Source organism: Myxine glutinosa, chromosome 5 (assembly GCF_964187855.1).
Source record: "Myxine glutinosa chromosome 5, kmMyxGlut1.1, whole genome shotgun sequence".
NCBI classification, from domain to species: domain Eukaryota; kingdom Metazoa; phylum Chordata; class Myxini; order Myxiniformes; family Myxinidae; genus Myxine; species Myxine glutinosa.
The window spans coordinates 70,546,693-70,568,178 of record NC_136265.1 but is presented as its reverse complement, the minus strand read 5'-3'; the positions used below and the strand labels follow the sequence as shown (position 1 = coordinate 70,568,178).

General features: G+C 45.5%; 1 long non-coding RNA gene across 3 annotated transcripts; it reads right to left on the bottom strand.

The window, feature by feature from the left end:
• Nucleotides 1-750: 750 nt before the first annotated feature.
• On the bottom strand, nt 751-12,820 carry LOC144892302 (uncharacterized). 3 transcript variants are annotated; one of them, XR_013623499.1, is made up of 4 exons: nt 12,656-12,784; nt 7,053-7,112; nt 2,413-2,614; nt 751-2,211 (listed from the first exon to the last, which is right to left on the bottom strand). It is a non-coding gene; the product is annotated as an uncharacterized LOC144892302 (long non-coding RNA). The 3 variants fall into 3 exon arrangements; XR_013623498.1 differs by having other exon boundaries at nt 779-2,614; nt 12,656-12,820; XR_013623500.1 differs by lacking the exons at nt 751-2,211; nt 2,413-2,614; nt 12,656-12,784 and adding an exon at nt 6,841-6,902 and having other exon boundaries at nt 7,053-7,066.
• Nucleotides 12,821-21,486: the final 8,666 nt, after the last annotated feature.

The following is a 21,486-nucleotide window of genomic DNA, read 5'->3' as shown; positions in this document are numbered from 1 at the left end:
CAGGCAAGATTACATGTTTCCTGCATGGTTTTATCAATGTTACATGTGATTTTACAAATAGATGCAAATGAGGTTGTTAGTGTTACCCTTGCGCTAAAACAAGTTTTGGGGAAATCAAGCTTTTGAGGGATTACACACCTTGATATTGTAGAATTTGTATTTTGAGGCCTTGCCGGTCCAATCCTCCCCCTCTCCTCTCAACATTGCTGCCAGCAAAGCGACAATGCATTGCCCGGCAACGCCCAGTACCTTTGCTAGTGTAAAAGTTTGTTTGTCAGTCAGCGTGTCTTCTCCATAACTCAAAAAACCATGATATCTAGCGGCCCGAAACTTTGTGTGCATGCTAAGGGTACTCGAAGGGAGTGCACGAATGAAAACTGGGTGTGTGGGTAGATTTAAACACCCCTTTTGAAGATAATTAACGGGCTCATTAAATTAAAACAAAATCAGGTTTTATCCTTAATCAGCCTGTGTTCACACAAAAACAGGCTTTATCCTTGGTCAGCCTGTGTTCACCTCAGTGGTCTTAATCTGCCATTTTGTTTCCACCGACAAAAAAAAGCCTTACTTTTGAAGAGGTCGTAGTGGTTTCTGTACAATAAAGAGCTCATCGAATACCTAATCTTTTGAGTGCTATTGTTCGATGTTTCTTAGTTTTCACCTTTTTGTGCAATCTGCTTTCATTTACGATGTTATTTCATTCATTAGGAGCTTGGAACAATGTTATCTTCTACATAAAAGCAAATGAGACATTATCATGATATTTTAATTCTTTTAAACAGTCAATTTCTTGTAATTCATAACTTGTGAACACACAAGCCACCTGTTTTGGGGGCAGGGAGGTGGTTTGAGGAGGGAGGGAAGGGGGCTGTTGGATAGGAGATAAGGGAGGGGTGGGAATTTGGAGGGGTGGGAGTTTGGAGGGGTGGTGTGGGAGTAAGCATAGGATGAGGAAGGGGAAGTGGCGGGAGGAGGGAACCGGCGTTGCGGCTATGTTTGCTTGTCTAATATATAAAGTATAAAGTGCGTTTGTTTGTTTATGCCTTCAAACCCTGCAAGAACCAGTGAGACCAAACTTTGCATTGCCCCATCTTTCATCTAGATAAAGGCCACAGGGCTATCTGTTTGGATGAAAAATTGATGCCAGATAAAACCAGATAATTGGCTTTCAGGCCTCGATCAGGTCTTGTGCTTATACACTGCGTGGGTTTTCCCAGGAGTGATCGAGTAATATGTATTGTGAAGATCATATGTTGAGGTTGTTGTGATTTGTTGTCAACACAAATTCAATCAGCGTGTTTACATGTGCACCTGTTACTAAAAAGATTGCTTCACACTGATAACACCTCCATGTTTAGGCCACGAGTGTGTATGTTGCTTATACACCACCTGGATTTTCCTGGGAGCGATCGAGCTGTATGTTTTGTGAAGACTGTATATGGAGGTTGTAGTGATTTGTTGTCAACTCAAAATTATTATAACATTTCACTGAATTTCTCAAGGCTTAATCTCAGCTCTCAGGGCTGGTTACTTAAGCAAATTGGAAATATTCTTGACAAAAGAAAAGCTTTAAACAATGAAGAAAAAAAATGATTGAATGCAAACAACCAACACATTTTTTAAAAGGAGTGTCACAATAGCATCATAAAACCAAATGACAAGTTTGTACGAAGAACTTAAAAAAAAACCTTTGCTTCAGTCCGGTTTGCTTTGATAAGGGAACAAGTGTAATCTTAAATCTTTCATCACACATCACTTTAAAACCTTTATCCCCCTTCCCCATTGAAAAAAAACAAAAACCTAGGCCTCACGTGCAACACAATACATGCAAACACCAACCTCAACCGGGGGGTTTTTTTTTTGTTTTGTTTTTTGTATACAAGATCGAGGCTCGTGAAAGAGCAAAGGGTACAAACATCAGTGCATGGGAATCATTCGCATTACAAGCGCATGCAAAATAATCACTTCAAGTGTGGTTTTTCAATTTTTGCTACAATGTTATGTTTCGTCAAGTACATTTCACCTGCTCCTAAAAAGGGTCAGGCCAGAACATAAGCAAATGGGAGGGGATAGCTATGAGCATGCTTAAGGGACCATGATGGGCCTCCGTGGGTGATAGCCACAAGCGCCGCTGGTTCCGGTCCGACGCAAACAAACCAAAAAAATGAGGCTTGACCGGAACTGACCGAGCCAGGCGCCGTTCCTTCAGGGCTGGACAAAAAAAAGAAGAAAAAAAAAAGTGAAATTCAATCGGGTAATTCAAATGAGACCCAACAATCTGGATCATCGCATACTATCATGCCTAAAGCCCCGCAAACCAAATGCAGCGAGGCCCCAGCCCGCACAGATACGGCCACAGGCCTGGGTAGGAAAGTTGGATGTCCCGTTCGCTTCACCGAGGCCACACTGCACCTGCAGTCATCGACATCGTGGAGTCCTGCCGGAACTCCAGGAACGCCCGGGTGTCGTGTGGCGGAGCCTGACAGCACCATTAGGCTACTCGTGCTTGGATTACAGGCCCTCAGGTGTGGGTATTTGCCTTGCGACGTCGAGTGCTACGTTTCCCCATGCAGAGCAGGTACCTGATCATGGCCTCTCCTGTGCTGGTTGTTATCTGTAACGGGCAAAGGAGGAGTCATCATTGCAGTCAACAGCCTAGATTAGATTACATCTCCAAGAACGGTCAGAAAAATTCACGTGCACAAATTATTAACGAAGAAAACAACAAAAACTAGAACGGCACTTGGTAGAGCGCATACCTCCACCAGGCTGAACAGTTTATGGGTTTGTATACCACCGATACACTGGATCTGTATCCAGACCTGAACCCAAATCTAATCGGCTTGTTCTTGTCACCGACCCAACTTATCCACCACGTTTTGTCATAATCCGTCCACAACTTCTTGAAATATCAAGTTACATACAGTCGCATCACTCAATGGTGAACAATCACTTAAAATTATTGGTTCGGATCCAGATATTCACCAAAATCTAATCATTCGTTGATTTATTGTGATACACCAAATTTCTTCTGTATCCGTCATAACCTTTTGGGATGTCATGCTCACAGACAGATAAACAGATGAAAAATCGGTCAGAGACCAAGGACTTGCTGGAAAGTACTTTTTTATCGGCCATTTTGGATCATTAAAATTAAATAATGACCTCTGCCAAAGTTCAAATGACGTGGGTTTAATCTTGACATGAGAGAATTCCAGAAAGCTATTTGGGCGGTGTATAAGCCAACAGATCGCTGTCTCCATCGATCTTGCCAAGGCCATAGCAACTATTGTCTCAAAATCCTTTTAACTGTTGACTTGGTAGTTTTTACAATGAAGGAAACACGGATCGGGAGTACATACAACATAGCAATTACATGTCGACCTCAGGGCACTGGAGAAGATCCACGAACGACATACAGAAGATCCACGATGGGTTTGAGGGTTGTGGAGTATGGGCTGAAACCCAAATCTTATCCAGGTTCCTCCTGATGACTCCAACTTTGCTTTTTATTTCTTCTGGTTCCGTCTAATGACTCCAATGCAGTATTTGATTTTCCGTTTCATTACTTGTGGAAGAGGAGAGATTGGAGGGACGAATATGTTCCGAAGTTATGCATGGGTCAATCAGCCAAGTGCCTTCTCAGAAATGGCATGTACAATACCCAAAATGGTGCCATTGAAGGTATACAAGGTTTGAAAAGGTCACTTGGATAACAACAGTGCAATGGCCGACAGGTAGATTCCATGAGTAGAAGGCATTCAGACAAGACTACCTCACCAGGTATAATATAAGAAGCCAAGCTGTCTCCATAGACCAACACAGAGTGGGTCGAAGTTGGTCTATCGTTTTCAGGGAATAGGCGAGTCACTAAACCCGTCCCAGGTTCGCATGCAGAAGATCCACGGTTCCTCCTTAACTGTTTATGTCAGTTTAAAAATGATTTGCACTTTTTGAAAATGAGCGTGACAGCTCAGAAGTGTCGTTGCCTTCTCCTCCTCATTGTCTCCCTTTCTTCTTCTTCTGCCATTCTCAAACTGCCAATGTTCTTTTATCCCTCCTGTTGTTGTTGCTGTTTTGGTGTTGCTGTTGTTGTGACTTAACAGGATATTTTCCATTGTTACGGCCTGAAGCACACCAAGCCAAGCCTTCAATCACACTGTCTTTATTTATGGATTATCACATGAAAATCTCTTCCTGCACATAAAACCAAGAAGGGAGAAAAGAGGGAAAATCTTGAATAGGCCAGTCCAAGAATAGGCCGGTCCAAGAGTAGGCCGGTCCAAGAGTAGGCCGGTCCAAGAGTAGGCCGGTCCAAGAGTAGGCAGGTCCAAGAGTAGGCAGGTCCAAGAGTAGGCAGGTCCAAGAGTAGGCAGGTCCAAGAGTAGGCAGGTCCAAGAGTAGGCCGGTCCAAGAGTAGGCCGGTCCAAGAGTAGGCCGGTCCAAGAGTAGGCCGGTCCAAGAGTAGGCCGGTCCAAGAGTAGGCCGGTCCAAGAGTAGGCCGGTCCAAGAGTAGGCAGGTCCAAGAGTAGGCCGCTTCAAGAGTAGGCCGGTCTAAGAGTAGGCCCAACAGTCGGCATCAAGGCAGGCCCAACAGTAGGCCCAACAGTAGGCCCCAGGTTAGGCCCAGTAGTAGGCCCCATGGCAGGCCCAACAGTAGGCCCCAAGGCAGGCCCAACTGTAGGCCTCAGGGCAGGCCCAGTGGTAGAGGGTAGGAGTAGGCAAGTCCACGAGTAGGCCCCAAGGCAGGCCCCAGTGGTAGGCAGCAAGAGTTCGATCAACGTCACCCTTCAGGTGGAGAGATTGCAGCTGGACACTCTACAACCCCCGAAAAAGCACTCTGCCATAAGCCCTCCTCCAAAACGGCCACTCACTCCTCTGAATCACCTTCCTGGCCACTCCCTTGCCCCACAGCCAATCATAGGCTTTATACACATGGACCAAACCACTTGGTCAAACTCCCAGGGGGGTGGGGCGGGTAGGAAGAAGAAAAAGGTCACAGCCCGTAACACCTCCCCCCCTTCGAGAAGAAAACTTCACCCCAAGAAAAGTTTTCTTCGACAAAGGCAGGTTCGTCTAAACCCAGCATAAACAGTGCAATAAACAAACAGCCACCTCTCATTGTGACATTTACCAGGCATCATAGCTAACATGCAGGGGCATGAAAAAAAAAAAATCTTAAGCTCGAGATGGAGCATCTGCAATGACATTATCTCGACCCGAAATATGTACAATCTTCAAGGGGTACGGTTGTACTAAAAGCCCCCATCGTTTCCCTATCAGGTGCTTGCAGAGCAATGCTGTCTAATTCACTGGAGTCAATATCTTGATGCTTTATATGACCTACCAACTGGCCGGCCGAGGTCGGCCTCACACCCATAGTACCTTTTAAGCATATTAATGTGGCACACCCGGCGGGGTTTCCATCTGTCATGGGTCCGCACCACGTAGTTCACCTCACTCAGCTTTTTTTCGACCAAGTAGGGACCGATAAACATCGCCAATAGTGGCTCCCCAGGCAGAGGTAGTGAAACTAGCACTTTGTCTCCAGGCCTAAAATTACGAGCTGTCGTATTCAGGTCAAAACGGGCCTTCATTACTCGCTGAGATACTTTCAACTATTCCTTGGCGACATTGCAGGCGGTGGTAAGTCTTTCCCAGAAAGTACCTACGTAGTCCCAAAGGTTAGGGTCTCCGTCTCCGTCTCTTCACTACTGGGGAAACACAAAACCTATTGCCAGCCAAATCATTTCCCAATACGAAACTAATACCCTCTATGGGGAGAGTGGGGACTATTCCTACCATCACGGGTCCTGTGACCAAATCAGACTTCAAATTCACCCTATGTAAGGGGACTGGGACATAACGACCTGCAATGCCCTGGATTAAGGCACTCGCTTTCCCCGAACTACTCAAAGTCAATGGTAAAATGTTAGACAACATCAACGACTGGGCTGCCCCAGTATCCCTCAGAATAACTACGGACTTGACTTTCCCATCCCAAGTGTTACGGATTCGTCACTTCCGTCGTTGTGGTTTTCATCCACTGTAAGCATTTTTGGTTCCATGTACTATTCTTGGTATAGTTTGAGTGAAATGGAGATAAATGTTTTCAAAAGGTGAAAAATTAGTGTAATGTGTGAGTAAAGGTTCACACTGATGTGTGCCTGATGTGAGGTGTGCAGAGTGTGTTCGTGGAAGATATACACAGGTAGTGACTGAATGCAGAAATTTGAAAGAAGTGTAAAACAGAAATGGAGTCACACCAAAAAGACTCCAGAATAGAAAAGATTACAATTGTGAGTGAAAAAAAAGAGAAATAGCTTTTGAATATCGATTGATTGATTGTGTGCTCTGCCTGAAGCCAGGTCCGAGGCTGCTTGCCAAGGGTGATATTGGGCCGGAAGAGGAAGGGAAAAGGTGGTTGCATTGCATTCCAAGCAGTTAGTCAGGGCAGGAATTGTTCATTTGAGCAGGATGCTGGTGATAACTCACCTCTCTTGGTTTAAAATGAGAAAGAAGAAATTGCGAAAGAACAAAGAAGGAATAAAAGAAGGCCACATCAAAATGTCGATGAGCCACAAGTGAAGGGGATATTTCTTTCCAACTCTTAATTTATTTTAACACAAGTACTGTGCCACTGAAAACATGCGTGTGCATGTAATCCTTCACATGTGTGGAAAACATATATGTAAAATATATGCATGTGCAATCATTCTTTTCTATTGTCATTAAATATGCCATCATTTTGACAGAATACAACTATATAATTCTCAAGAAGTATACAGCGTTGTCCGATGAACAAATAATGCAGGGGATTAATATTGTTGTTCACGGTAAATTGGAACAAGATGGTGCAGACGGACCACGTGACCAGAATTCCCCGTGTTGAAACCGCTTAACTGAGAAAATATAGAATGATTGTAACCCAAGAGAAGTGCAGCCGCCGTGTGGCCATCTTGGGGAGCACAACTCGACTCACATAAACTCGTTATGTAACAGGAACATTGTTGGTGTTTAACATTATATAACAGGAACATTGTGGGTCAAACCTTTGATAAACGAGAACTCATCAATGAACTCGGTCTCCACCTTCACCTTCACAATAAAATCTGAAAATAAAAACATCACATTCAAACTCAAGTTTAAGGAGAATTTCTAAAGAAAATCGTCATCACAAGAGATATTCAGAAGAAGCGAACTTTTCAATCCCATGAAAAATATATTTTTGAAACTTGGAAAAGTAAAACAACAAAGAGTTTTTACTTTCATAAAATGAAGGATGTCGTGAAGTAAGATGGTTCGATCCGAGGGATGCCCTCCGTTTACTCATGATGCTATTCCGACGCCGACCGCGTGGGGAGGATTTATATAAGAGCTATGAGTAAGGATGGGACATTCCGCTCTCTTGTGCCTTCGAGTTGGTAAGATTGTCGCAAGATCTGTGCTATATTTGCTAATATCTCTGCAATGGCATAATGGTCATGGAAGTGGCCAGAGATGCTTGCTTAATCGCTTTTATGTTTTCTTTGTAGATCAGTCGCATTCAAGTGAATAAAAGCTCAAAGCTTGGAGTTTTGGTGAACCGCCTCGTTTCGTTTCACCACAAAGGAAACAAACACAACAATCTCTCTTGGTCAATAATGACAAACTAACAAAGGTACCCGGCATTGCCTTCCCCTTCAGACTCCTCCCACACTCCCAACAGACTCCCTCCGGACTCCCACCACATTCCCTCCGGACTCCCACCACATTCCCTCCGGACTCCCACCACATTCCCTCCGGACTCCCACCACACTCCTTCCGGACTCCCACCACACACCCTCCGGACTCCCACCACACTCCTTCCGGACTCCCACCACACTCCCTCCGGACTCCCACCACACTCCCTCCGGACTCCCACCACACTCCCTCCGGACTCCCACCACACTCCCTCCGGACTCCCACCACACTCCTTCCGGACTCCCACCACACTCCCTCCGGACCCCCACCACACTCCCTCCGGACCCCCACCACACTCCCTCCGGGCCCCCACCACACTCCCTCCGGACCCCCACCACACTCCCTCCGGACCCCCACCACACTCCCTCCGGACCCCCACCACACTCCCTCCGGACCCCCACCACACTCCCTCCGGACTCCCACCACACTCCCTCCGGGCTCCCACCACACTCCCTCCGGACTCCCACCACACTCCCTCAGGGCTCCCACCACACTCCCTCCGGGCTCCCACCACACTCCCTCCGGGCTCCCACCACACTCCCTCCGGACTCCCACCACACTCCCTCCGGACTCCCACCACACTCCCTCCGGACTCCCACCACACTCCCTCCGGACTCCCACCACACTCCCTCCGGACTCCCACCACACTCCCTCCGGACTCCCACCACACTCCCTCCGGACTCCCACCACACTCCCTCCGGACTCCCACCACACTCCCTCCGGACTCCCACCACACTCCCTCCGGACTCCCAACACACTCCCTCCGTACTCCCACCACACTCCCTCCAAACACACTTCAGTAGATCACAGGTCATGAAGGTTGTGGTCATGTTTCATCAAATCCTGTGTGTAGTTTCAGACAAGAAGTTCCGAGTTGCAGGTTGAGGTAAAAAAAGGTTCCGTTTGAAAGATAATAATTAATTTAATTTAAAAAACACCGATTTTGAAAAAGAAGAAGAAGCGACATTGATTTCTTCACGTGGAGATTCGAGAGCAAAACGTTGTTTATTTGACAAAAGGTAAACGTTGTTTATTCGACCAAAGGTAAACGTTGTTTATTCGACCAACGGTAAACGATGTTTATTCCACCAAAGGTAAACGATGTTTATTCCACCAAAGGTAAACGTTGTTTATTTGACCAAAGGTAAACGTTGTTTATTTGACCAAAGGTAAACGTTGTTTATTTGACCAAAGATAAACGTTGTTTATTCGACCAAAGGTAAACGTTGTATATTCTACCAAAGGTAAGCGTTGTTTATTCGACCAAAGGTAAACGTTGTTTATTCGACCAAAGGTAAACGTTGTTTATTCGACCAAAGGTAAACGTTGTTTATTCGACCAAAGGGAAACGTTGTTTATTCGACCAAAGGTAAACGTTGTTTTTGTCTACCAAAGGTAAACGTTGTTTATTCGACCAAAGGTAAACGTTATTTATTCGACCAAAGGGAAACGTTGTTTATTCGACCAAAGGTAAACGTTGTTTATTCTACCAAAGGTAAACGTTGTTTATTCGACCAAAGGTAAACGTTGTTTATTCTACCAAAGGTAAACGTTGTTTATTCTACCAAAGGTAAACGTTGTTTATTCTACCAAAGGTAAACGTTGTTTATTCGACCAAAGGTAAACGTTGTTTATTCTACCAAAGGTAAACGTTGTATATTCTACCAAAGGTAAACGTTGTTTATTCGACCAAAGGTAAACGTTGTTTATTCGACCAAAGGTAAACGTTGTTTTTGTCTACCAAAGGTAAACGTTGTTTATTCGACCAAAGGTAAACGTTGTTTATTCGACCAAAGGTAAACGTTGTTTATTCGACCAAAGGTAAACGTTGTTTATTCGACCAAAGGTAAACGTTGTTTTTGTCTACCAAAGGTAAACGTTGTTTATTCGACCAAAGGTAAACGATGTTTATTCCACCAAAGGTAAACGATGTTTATTCCACCAAAGGTAAACGTTGTTTATTTGACCAAAGGTAAACGTTGTTTATTTGACCAAAGGTAAACGTTGTTTATTTGACCAAAGATAAACGTTGTTTATTCGACCAAAGGTAAACGTTGTATATTCTACCAAAGGTAAGCGTTGTTTATTCGACCAAGGGTAAACGTTGTTTATTCGACCAAAGGTAAACGTTGTTTATTCGACCAAAGGTAAACGTTGTTTATTCGACCAAAGGTAAACGTTGTTTATTCGACCAAAGGGAAACGTTGTTTATTCGACCAAAGGTAAACGTTGTTTATTCGACCAAAGGTAAACGTTGTTTATTCGACCAAAGGTAAACGTTGTTTATTCGACCAAAGGGAAACGTTGTTTATTCGACCAAAGGTAAACGTTGTTTATTCTACCAAAGGTAAACGTTGTTTATTCGACCAAAGGTAAACGTTGTTTATTCTACCAAAGGTAAACGTTGTTTATTCTACCAAAGGTAAACGTTGTTTATTCTACCAAAGGTAAACGTTGTTTATTCGACCAAAGGTAAACGTTGTTTATTCGACCAAAGGTAAACGTTGTTTATTCGACCAAAGGTAAACGTTGTTTATTCGACCAAAGGTAAACGTTGTTTTTGTCTACCAAAGGTAAACGTTGTTTATTTGACCAAAGGTAAACGTTGTTTATTCGACCAAAGGTAAACGTTGTTTATTCGACCAAAGGTAAACGTTGTTTATTCCACCAAAGGTAAACGTTGTTTATTTGACCAAAGGTAAACGTTGTTTATTTGACCAAAGGTAAACGTTGTTTATTTGACCAAAGATAAACGTTGTTTATTTGACCAAAGGTAAGCGTTGTTTATTCGACCAAAGGTAAACGTTGTTTATTCGACCACAGGTAAACGTTGTTTATTCGACCAAAGGCAAACGTTGTTTATTCGACCAAAGGGAAACGTTGTTTATTCGACCAAAGGTAAACGTTGTTTTTGTCTACCAAAGGTAAACGTTGTTTATTCGACCAAAGGTAAACGATGTTTATTCGACCAAAGGTAAACGTTGTTTATTCGACCAAAGGGAAACGTTGTTTATTCGACCAAAGGGAAACGTTGTTTATTCGACCAAAGGTAAACGTTGTTTATTCGACCAAAGGTAAACGTTGTTTATTCTACCAAAGGTAAACGTTGTTTATTCTACCAAAGGTAAACGTTGTTTATTCGACCAAAGGTAAACGTTGTATATTCTACCAAAGGTAAACGTTGTATATTCGACCAAAGGTAAACGTTGTTTATTCGACCAAAGGTAAACGTTGTTTATTCGACCAAAGGTAAACGTTGTTTTTGTCTACCAAAGGTAAACGTTGTTTATTCGACCAAAGGTAAACGTTGTTTGTTCGACCAAAGGTAAACGTTGTTTTTGTCTACCAAAAGGAAACGTTGTTTATTCGACCAAAGGTAAACGTTGTTTATTCGACCAAAGGTAAACGTTGTTTATTCGACCAAAGGTTAACGTTGTTTATTCGACCAAAGGTAAACGTTGTTTATTCGACCAAAGGGAAACGTTGTTTATTCGACCAAAGGTAAACGTTGTTTATTCGACCAAAGGTAAACGTTGTTTATTCGACCAAAGGTAAACGTTGTTTATTCTACCAAAGGTAAACGTTGTTTATTCTGCCAAAGGTAAACGTTGTTTATTCTGCCAAAGGTAAACGTTGTTTATTCTACCAAAGGTAAACGTTGTTTATTCTACCAAAGGTAAACGTTGTTTATTCTACTAAAGGTAAACGTTGTTTATTCTACCAAAGGTAAACGTTGTTTATTCTACCAAAGGTAAACGTTGTTTATTCTACCAAAGGTAAACGTTGTTTATTCGACCAAAGGGAAACGTTGTTTATTCGACCAAAGGTAAACGTTGTTTATTCTACCAAAGGTAAACGTTGTTTATTCGACCAAAGGGAAACGTTGTATATTCTACCAAAGGTAAACGTTGTTTATTCTACCAAAGGTAAACGTTGTTTATTCTACCAAAGGTAAACGTTGTTTATTCTAAGAAAGGTAAACGTTGTTTATTCTACCAAAGGTAAACGTTGTTTATTCTACCAAAGGTAAACGTTGTTTATTCTACCAAAGGTAAACGTTGTTTATTCTAAGAAAGGTAAACGTTGTTTATTCTACCAAAGGTAAACGTTGTTTATTCTACCAAAGATAAACGTTCTCGAAAAAGACGGAAATTTTCTGTAGTAATATTTGTTAATAGTTTTAATAAATGTGTATGGAAGGAGAACACAAACAACAACAACAACGTGTGACAAAATATTCCTTTTCGCGCGTTTTACATCGTCAGTGATCCTCACAGATTGGATGTTATTTATATTGTGTTAGTGAAGTACAACATGGGTAATGATGAAACCTGGAAGTGAGGGGAGGCTCACCTGTCATAAGTGATTATAACAAACACAGTTTTGTCGATTCCGAGAGAAGAAGAGGAAACGATCCCGAACTTCTCCTCAAAATCATCCATTAACGAATCTGCTCTCAGGAATCAAAATGTCCGTTTGAGCTCCGATTGCAACAAACGGGATCGATTCACCTGCTCAGGAGATCGACACGATATTATCGGAGGGAACCCGATCAGAACATCGACACGATCTTGTTCGAGGGAACCAGATCAGGACATAGACACGATATTGTCCGAGGGAACCCGATGAGAACATCGACACGATATTGTTTGAGGGAACCCGATCAGACCATCGACCCGATCTTGTACGAGGGAACCAGATCAGGACATAGACACGATATTGTCAGAGGGAACCAGATCAGAACATCGACACGATCTTATACGTGGGAACCAGATCAGGAGATCGACACGATATTGTACGAGGGGATCCGATCAGATGGACACGATCTTATACGAGGGAACCCGATCCGTGCATGGTGTGATTCTCCATATAAATGATTGTTTATTTAAATAGTACACAGCACGGACACCGCACGTGAACGAACAGTACGTACCGGGTCCAGACTCCTCATCCCCGGGAAAACATCCCGGACTGACTCCGTTTCCGCTATCGGAGCCGCTCCTCCATCCCGGGGGGTTCGTTCTGTGCTCCACCATGGACACATCTCCCTTCATCGCGCACATTACGTGTGGTACAGTGTTATACAGTACATGAGGTACAGTGTTATTGTAAAGTATCTCGACAAACTGCGATCAATTGTCGTACGCGTTTATTCACTCTGCCAATCAAGGCCCGATTCACAGCAGCGCCATCCGAGCTCTGGCGTAGGGATACAACCCGGTCCCGGTGTAGGGATACAACGGTGAACATTTGCACTGCATACATGACATCCTCCCCTTTAAGTCCAAAATTACCAAGAGCAATATACGTGCTAGATTTCCAGAATTGACATTTCAAAAGCAACATTTCCAAAACATGTGAAAATATGTGTGCAAACGGTTATGAGAATAATGAAAATACGTGAAAATAGAACATGTGTCAACGTGAAAAAAAACATCTTCAAAGATTCAACCGGTCGGGTGCTTTTCTCTCACGCATTGAGCGTCGCGGTGTACCAGTGGATACAGAGTCCGAGGTGATTCCTTTGGGTCGCGGTGTACCAGTGGATACAGAGTCCGAGGTGATTCCTTTGGTCTCCACGAAGGGTGTAGCGTTTGCAGAGGTTTTCGGGGCATCCGAGCTGGCTGGAGCGGCCACGACGATCTCCGGCAGTGGCGGGTCGAACTGTTGTCCTGACTGTGACGATGCTACAGGCTCCATCGACTCACAGTGACGGTAGGTTATGTGGTCCTGATGTCGACGAATTTTGCGGCCGTCCTGCAGGCGAATCACACTGGACAGTGGACCTGGCTTCTCGATGATGTCTCCCGGTAGCCACGTCGCACCTGCACCAAAATTTCGGGCAAACACTGGATCTCCAATGTTGATACATCGACTGTTGGACGTCTTATCGTGCACCAACTTTTGATTAAGCTGGCTCTGATAAACATTTGATGATATGTCTGGTTTGAGATTGTCAAGTGTCGATCTCAAGTGTCGTTTCATCAATAACTCAGACGGAGCTGCTCCGGTTGTTGATTGTGGCGTGATGCGGTATTTGAACAGGAGACGAGACAGCTTTGTTTCCAGGGTTCCCTCCTGAAGTTTCTGCAATCCGGATTTGATGATTCCCACGGATCGTTCGGCCAAGCCATTTGAAGCCTGGTGATGTGGGCTGACAAACTTATGTTTGATGCCGTTCCGACGTGTGAACTTGGCAAACTCGGTACTGGAAAAACACGAACCGTTATCACTCACGATCATCCTGGGCAGACCATGAGTGGCGAAACAGCGTCTGAGTCTTTCGATGACAATGGCTGACGTAGTACCACGCGTCACATAGGCATCAATCCATTTTGTGTGCGCGTCCGTAATTATTAGAATCATGCTGCCGTTAATAGGCCCGGCATAATCGAGATGTAGGCGATGCCACGGTTCGCTGGGCCATTCCCAGGGATGCAGTGGCGCTTTCGCAGGTGTATTCCGGGTGCTCTGGCAGGGGTAACAATGTCGAACATGATGTTCGATATCAGCATCAAGATTCGGCCACCACACATAGTTTCTGGCGAGTGACTTCATCTTCACAATCCCGGGGTGACAGTCATGGATTTCATCCATGACCCTGGAACGCAGATTTTTCGGGATCACGACACGACATCCCCAGAGTAGGCAACCATTTTCCACGCTGAGTTCGTTTTTACGTGCTTTAAAAGCCGCAAAATCTGGGTCACCCTCAGGTAGCAAATGCCATCCAAGCTGTACAGCCTGGACAGTTCTGGACAGAACGGGGTCTCGTCGAGTATGAGTGCGGATCTGGCCAGAATCGACAGCACAATCTTCCAGATGATCCATCAGTGCGATAATGGATCCTGGTGTAGGGGAATCATCAACGGATTCTGGAAGGGGTAACCGACTCATGGCATCTGCATTTGTGATAGACGAACCGGGCTTATAACATATGGTGTAGTCATAAGCAGCGAGAAACAGGGACCAGCGGATGATCCTGGGTGGTAGTGTGTCAGATGTCGCCTTAGTTGGACCAAACAGACTGATCAGCGGCTTGTGATCAGTGCGAATCGTGAAATGATGTCCAAGAAGGTACTGGCGAAATTTGCCAACGCCGAAAACGATTCCCAATCCTTCCTTGTCAAGTTGGGAATAGTTTTTCTCTGCCGGGGTCAACGTTCTGGATGCAAATGCAACCGGTCTTTCTGTACCATCAGGCATCACGTGCGATAATACACTCCCCACTCCATACCGACAGGCATCGCATGTCAGCACAAGATCCTTCTCTGGATCAAAATGAACGAGAACATTGGACGATTTGAGCAGATCCTTAGAGGTCTGGAATGCTGATTGTTCACTAGACCCCCAGCTCCAGGAGACTCCTTTCCTCAAAAGCCGATAAAGGGGGCCCAAAACGTCGGTCACATTCGGGATGTAACGACCATAGAACTGAAGCAAACCGAGGTATGACTTCAATTCGGTCACATCTCGTGGAGAAGGAGCATCCTTGATAGCTCGGACTTTCTCATCTGTCGGGTGTAGACCCTCGGCATCAATCGTATGACCCAGGTACGTGACTGATGGCACCATAAACTTGCACTTGTCTCGACGCAAACGTAGGCCGGAGTCCGAAATCTTCTTCAGAACTCTCTCCAGGTTCTGTAGATGTTCCGCGTCCGTACGACCAGTAACCAGAATATCATCCTGGTAACAAACGACGTTGCGTTCGGCGGCAAACAAACTGTCCATGACACGCTGATAAATTCCAGGTGCAGATTTCACTCCAAAACTAAGTCGGTGGTACCTATACAACCCACGATGCGTGTTGATGGTAAGATACTGTTTCGAATTCTCGTCCAAGCAGAGCTGTAGATAGGCGGATTTGAGATCGAGTTTCGTAAAAGTCTTGCCTCCCGTGAGACGAGCATAGAGGTCTTCGATCCTCGGGATTGGATATTTATCCAATGAAGAACACCTGTTCACGGTCATTTTATAATCTCCACATATGCGGATGGACTGGTCCGATTTTATGACTGGAACGATGGGCGCCGCCCATTCGGCATACTGGATTTGCTCGATGATCCCCAGATTTTCAAGATGATCCAGTTCCTTGTCAATCCGCTCACGCAGGGCGAAAGGGACTGGGCGAGCCCTGCAAAATATAGGATTGGCATCCCGGTCAACCCTGAGTTTAGCCGTATGTCCTTTCAAGGTTCCAAGCTCATCCTTGAAGACATCCGGGTACGTATCCAGCACATTTTTGAGTGTGTATGCTGCGGTAGGAGAAACATTGGCTGCCCGGAGTTGATGAATGCTTTCCCACTTCAGTCGAATTATGCTCAACCAGTTCCTGCCGAGTAAGGAAGGGCCCTTTCCAGGAATGACGATCAGGGGTAGGTGAAACTCACGGTTATCGTAGCCCACCGTGACATCACATGTACCGCAGGGAACAATCTTCTCACCTGTATAGGTGGAGAGTCCATAGGTAGTAGGTTTCAGATGGGGTCGGTCAGCATCACTCCACAGGTTTGTGAAAACAGCATGGCTGATGAGCGAGACGGCCGCACCAGTGTCGACCTCCATTTGCAATGGTCGATTGTTGACGACAACATTGGCAAGAAGAGGGTCCCGCCTATGGTGAGAATCAATATGAAGCAGGTCATACGATTCTGAGTTGTCGGAAACAGAGCTCACCTGGTCAAGCTCGGGTTCCTCCGAACCGATAAACTGATGAATCTTGTCAGCAGCTTTTCCTTTTCCCGATTTGCGAGTGATGCAAGCTGGAGCAATATGGCCAGTTTTCGAACAGAAATGGCAGGTGGCATCTTTGAACCGACACGTCTCCGGAGGGTGCTTTCCGTTGCACCGAAAACAGTTGTTGTGGGTTTGAGACTGCACTGGCTTCTGACGAGGAGCCTTGTTCCAACGTTGTGGCTGAACATGATCCAACCGATTCACAGCAGGGCTGGTACCAGATGAGCGAGTGGCACCGATGCTTGTAGCGTTGCGTTCAGCACTTTCCATGGAAATTGCGGTGTCTCTGGCATTTTGGAACGTCAGTCTTCTCTCAGCAAGCAGGCGTCTACGAGTGCGGTCATCGGACATGCCAACCACCAGCAAATCACGAAGCATGTCATCAATCGTGTCCCCAAACTCACACAGATGTGACAGTTTTTTGAGGTGTGCAATGAAGTCTGCGATCGACTGACCTTGCTGCTGTCTGCACATGTAAAAATTAAACCGACACAGGATGACTGAAGGAGATGGGTTGCAATGTTCCTTCAAAGCGGCCTTGAGCTCTGCATACGTGAGCTCCTGGATTGTCCGAGGCCGAATCAGGTTTTTAACGAGTGTGAACGTCTCACCTCCGCAAACGGACAGGAAGACGGCCTTCATCAGGCCTTCGGTCGCAATGCCGTTCGCCTCGAAGTAGAAAGACAAACGCTCAGAATACGTGTCAAAATCCCCCTCATGAGGGTCGAATTCATCGATATGGCCGAAAGATGTCATGGTCTAGATGTTTACCTTCGTCGCCATGTAAAGTATCTCGACAAACTGCGATCAATTGTCGTACGCGTTTATTCACTCTGCCAATCAAGGCCCGATTCACAGCAGCGCCATCCGAGCTCTGGCGTAGGGATACAACCCGGTCCCGGTGTAGGGATACAACGGTGAACATTTGCACTGCATACATGACAGTTATACAGTACATGAGGTACAGTGTGACACAAAGTCGGTGTTCTCAATCGATCTCTGAAAATAGTTGATTCATCAATTCCAAACCGCAGATTCGTGACAAATCCAAAACTCGGTTAAAAATGATAAAATATATGAAACTATAGATCGAACCAGACAAGGACCGTTTGTTATTCGAACTTTTAAAAACGATCTTTGGTTATTTTACCGAACTAGAAATCATAATAAAGATCATTTTGGAAACTTAACACGAAACATCGGTTTGTTCCGTTAGAAAACGTCTTGGAAAGAGGTTGATGCGGAACGGATGGCTTGGTAAGGGATAGCAAGCTGCTTGTTCAGGGTAAATACCCGAGATATCCACGAACAACGAGGAGAGCGAGGAAAGAGGTTGATGCGGAACGGATGGCTTGGTAAGAGATAGCAAGCTGCTTGTTCAGGGTAAATACCCGAGATATCCACGAACAACGAGGAGAGCGAGGAAAGAGGTTGATGCAGAACGGATGGCTTGGTAAGGGATAGCAAGCTGCTTGTTCAGGGAAAATACCCGAGATATCCACGAACAACTGGGAGAGCGCGGAAAGAGGTAGATGCGGAACGGATGGCTTGGTAAGGGATAGCAAGCTGCTTGTTCAGGGTAAATACCCGAGATATCCACGAACAACTAGGAGAGCGAGGAAAGAGGTTGATGCGGAACGGATGGCTTGGTAAGGGATAGCAAGCTGCTTGTTCAGGGTAAATACCCGAGATATCCACGAACAACGAGGAGAGCGAGGAAAGAGGTTGATGCGGAACGGATGGCTTGGTAAGGGATAGCAAGCTGCTTGTTCAGGGTAAATACCCGAGATATCCACGAACAACTAGGAGAGCGAGGAAAGAGGTTGATGCGGAACGGATGGCTTGGTAAGGGATAGCAAGCTGCTTGTTCAGGGAAAATACCCGAGATATCCACGAACAACTGGGAGAGCGAGGAAAGAGGTTGATGCGGAACGGATGGCTTGGTAAGGGATAGCAAGCTGCTTGTTCAGGGTAAATACTCGAGATATCCACGAACAACTAGGAGAGCGAGGAAAGAGGTTGATGCGGAACGGATGGCTTGGTAAGGGATAGCAAGCTGCTTGTTCAGGGTAAATACCCGAGATATCCACGAACAACTAGGAGAGCGAGGAAAGAGGTTGATGCGGAACGGATGGCTTGGTAAGAGATAGCAAGTTGCTTGTTCAGGGTAAATACCCGAGATATCCACGAACAACTAGGAGAGCGAGGAAAGAGGTTGATGCGGAACGGATGGCTTGGTAAGGGATAGCAAGCTGCCTGTTCAGGGTAAATACCCGAGATATCCACGAACAACTGGGAGAGCGAGGAAAGAGGTGGATGCGGAACGGATGGCTTGGTAAGGGATAGCAAGCTGCTTGTTCAGGGTAAATACTCGAGATATCCACGAACAACTAGGAGAGCGAGGAAAGAGGTTGATGCGGAACGGATGGCTTGGTAAGGGATAGCAAGCTGCTTGTTCAGGGTAAATACCCGAGATATCCACGAACAACTAGGAGAGCGAGGAAAGAGGTTGATGCGGAACGGATGGCTTGGTAAGAGATAGCAAGCTGCTTGTTCAGGGTAAATACCCGAGATATCCACGAACAACGAGGAGAGCGAGGAAAGAGGTTGATGCAGAACGGATGGCTTGGTAAGGGATAGCAAGCTGCTTGTTCAGGGAAAATACCCGAGATATCCACGAACAACTGGGAGAGCGCGGAAAGAGGTAGATGCGGAACGGATGGCTTGGTAAGGGATAGCAAGCTGCTTGTTCAGGGTAAATACCCGAGATATCCACGAACAACTAGGAGAGCGAGGAAAGAGGTTGATGCGGAACGGATGGCTTGGTAAGGGATAGCAAGCTGCTTGTTCAGGGTAAATACCCGAGATATCCACGAACAACGAGGAGAGCGAGGAAAGAGGTTGATGCGGAACGGATGGCTTGGTAAGGGATAGCAAGCTGCTTGTTCAGGGTAAATACCCGAGATATCCACGAACAACTAGGAGAGCGAGGAAAGAGGTTGATGCGGAACGGATGGCTTGGTAAGAGATAGCAAGCTGCTTGTTCAGGGTAAATACCCGAGATATCCACGAACAACTAGGAGAGCGAGGAAAGAGGTTGATGCGGAACGGATGGCTTGGTAAGGGATAGCAAGCTGCTTGTTCAGGGTAAATACCCGAGATATCCACGAACAACTAGGAGAGCGAGGAAAGAGGTTGATGCGGAACGGATGGCTTGGTGAGGGATTGCAAGCTGCTTGTTCAGGGAAAATACCCGAGATATCCACGAACAACTGGGACAGCGAGGAAAGAGGTTGATGCGGAACGGATGGCTTGGTAAGGGATAGCAACCTGCTTGTTCAGGGTAAATACCCGAGATATCCACGAACAACGAGGAGAGCGAGGAAAGAGGTTGATGCGGAACGGATGGCTTGGTAAGAGATAGCAAGCTGCTTGTTCAGGGTAAATACCCGAGATATCCACGAACAACTAGGAGAGCGAGGAAAGAGGTTGATGCGGAACGGATGGCTTGGTAAGGGATAGCAAGCTGCTTGTTCAGGGTAAATACCCGAGATATCCACGAACAACTAGGAGAGCGAGGAAAGAGGTTGATGCGGAACGGATGGCTTGGTGAGGGATTGCAGGCTGCTTGTTCAGGGAAAATACCCGAGATATCCACGAACAACTGGGAGAGCGAGGAAAGAGGTTGATGCGGAACGGATGGCTTGGTAAGGGATAGCAAGCTGCTTGTTCAGGGAAAATACCCGAGATATCCACGAACAACTGGGAGAGCGAGGAAAGAGGTTGTACGGTGTAACAGACTCTCGACAGACTACGATCGATTGAAGCACACGTTTATTGACTCTCCCGATACATGTCCCATTCACCGCAGCGCCATCCGAGCTGGGCCGTAACTTCCGGAAAAACCGAAATAAACCCGCGGTCACGGTGTAGGGCGACAACGGTGAATATTAGCAGCTTCATACATGACATCCTCCCCTTTAAGTCCAAAATTACCAAGAGCAATACGTGCTGGACTTCCAAAATTGACATTTCCAAAACATGTGAAAATACGTGTGCAAACGATTATGAGAACAATGAAAATACGTGAAAATAGAACATGTGTCAACGTGAAAATAGAACGTGTGTCAACGTGAAAATAGAACATGTGTCAACGTGAAAATAGAACATGTGTCATCGTGAAAATAGAACGTGTGTCATCGTGAAAATAGAACGTGTGTCAACGTGAAAATAGAACACATGTCAACATGAAAATAGAACATGTCATCATGAAAATAGAACATGTGTCACCGTGAAAATAGAACGTGTGTCATCGTGAAAATAGAACATTTGTCAACGTGAAAATAGAACACATGTCAACATGAAAATAGAACATGTCATCATGAAAATAGAACATGTGTCAACGTGAAAATAGAACATGTGTCACCGTGAAAATAGAACATGTGTCAACGTGAAAATAGAACATGTGTCATCGTGAAAATAGAACATGTGTCAACGTGAAAATAGAACATGTGACAACGTGAAAATAGAACATGTTCAAAGATTCAACCGGTCGGGTGCTTTTCTCTCACGCATTGAGCGTACCAGTGGATACAGAGTCCGAGGTGATTCCTTTGGGTCGCGGTGTACCAGTGGATACAGAGTCCGAGGTGATTCCTTTGGGTCGCGGTGGACCAGTGGATACAGAGTCCGAGGTGATTCCTTTGGGTCGCGGTGGACCAGTGGATACAGAGTCCGAGGTGATTCCTTTGGGTCGCGGTGTACCAGTGGATACAGAGTCCGAGGTCCGAGCTGGCCCGTAACTTCCGGAAAAACCGAAATAAACCCGCGGTCACGGTGTAGGGATACAACAGTGAATATTAGCAGCTTCATACATGACATACGGAATAGATGGATTGGGAAGTGTTAGCAAGCTGCTTGTTCAGGGAAAATACCTGAGATATCCACAAACAACTGGGAGAACGAGGAAAGAGGTTGATGCGGAACGGATGGCTTGATAATTGATAGCAAGCTGCTTGTACAAGG